This window comes from Dendroctonus ponderosae, unplaced genomic scaffold, assembly GCF_020466585.1.
Source record: "Dendroctonus ponderosae isolate FM_Combo_2020 unplaced genomic scaffold, Dpon_F_20191213v2 Dpon_F_20191213_4, whole genome shotgun sequence".
NCBI classification, from domain to species: Eukaryota; Metazoa; Arthropoda; class Insecta; order Coleoptera; family Curculionidae; genus Dendroctonus; species Dendroctonus ponderosae.
The window spans coordinates 15,813,759-15,815,022 of record NW_026018611.1 but is presented as its reverse complement, the minus strand read 5'-3'; the positions used below and the strand labels follow the sequence as shown (position 1 = coordinate 15,815,022).

At 38.1% G+C, this 1,264-nt stretch overlaps 1 protein-coding gene and 1 long non-coding RNA gene across 3 annotated transcripts in view; both read right to left on the bottom strand.

Annotated features, from left to right (window-relative positions):
- Positions 1–1,264, bottom strand: part of LOC109541275 (brachyurin) — a 21,194-nt gene that overhangs the window by 2,178 nt on the left and 17,752 nt on the right. The gene's annotated exons all lie outside the window — the stretch shown is intronic.
- LOC125504253 lies at positions 640–1,258 on the bottom strand. The gene is made up of 3 exons (XR_007281374.1): positions 1,164–1,258; positions 1,043–1,110; positions 640–975 (listed from the first exon to the last, which is right to left on the bottom strand). It is a non-coding gene; the product is annotated as an uncharacterized LOC125504253 (long non-coding RNA).

The window sequence follows — 1,264 nt, the reverse complement described above, 5'->3', positions numbered from 1 at the left end:
ACAACATCTATTTCGGAGAGGCACAGGTCCTGGCCACAACAACAGGGTATCGCCCCCGACTAATACGAGAAGCCATTGAAATCTACAAACACGACGACAATTTCAACAGAAATGAAGAGACAGTGGTGCTAAACAAGATACGGTTTCCAGCACTCACCAACGGAAAAACAGCAAGAAAAAGCCACAGCTCGAGACAGGAGAGAGGATCCAGTACACCGGAGGATATGACCACGTCATCGCAACCGGTGCATAAATACGGACTGCGCCTGATGAATCGCATCAGAACCATAGATGAAGACAACTATAGATTGCCCACTCCCTCGCACAAAATGATAACAAGGTTTTTTACTGATACTGTCCCCATCTATTAGCTGCCTCCGACCCTCTAACGTCATTGCCCCAAAATACCCCCCTCGCCCCGGATGTTCTGTGTTCATTGCTGGGTTTGCGTCCTTACTACTATGTATTCAGGATTTGTTATTGTCGGCGAGCCAATACTACAATTGAGATTAAAGAATGCTTAATATTCAGTTCGATATATTTGCAATATATCAAATTCAACATAAACATACTGCTAATCTCAATTGAAGTATTTCGGCGTAGCCACAGGTGCTTGAATATGTTAATAAAAACTCTATAAACATTTACACATTTTTATTGTAGTAAATAAATAGGCGAAACGCCAATTACCATTATATTGTGAAAGGTGTTCGTTATAGAAACCAGAAACATTTGCTCAAGAAGCAAAATCATGTTATGAATCAAAAATTCAGAAATTAAACAAATACCTAATTCAAAGTAGCAAAACAAATTCATTAATTTAGTACAATTACTATTATAACATAATTACATATAGGTTTCTCACCTGTTGGCGATGTACCAAATTCTTTACGCCCTAATACAAAATTTTGTTGCGAGGCGACAAATGCTTTTGCTGTGTAACTCTTACGGCTTTCAAATTAAGTCTCCTTACCCCTAAAAAGAAAAAATATGTTACTACATTGAAGAATTATATATTATTAGCAGGATAATGTGTACTTACTCGAAACTGTGTGGCCCTTGCAGAATTTGTACTGGTGACAGCTGTAAAAGGGCTGTCCGGAATATCATCTATTCACATAAATACAAATTATTAAAGTACTTTCATTTTAATACAAACGTACCTTTAATTTTTTCCGGGGTACACAATTCAGGTGCCATTCGAACTGAGTGATTTGAGCTGCTCTCCCTGGAAAGAGTGTCTTTGGAGCCTAAAAATTGATAG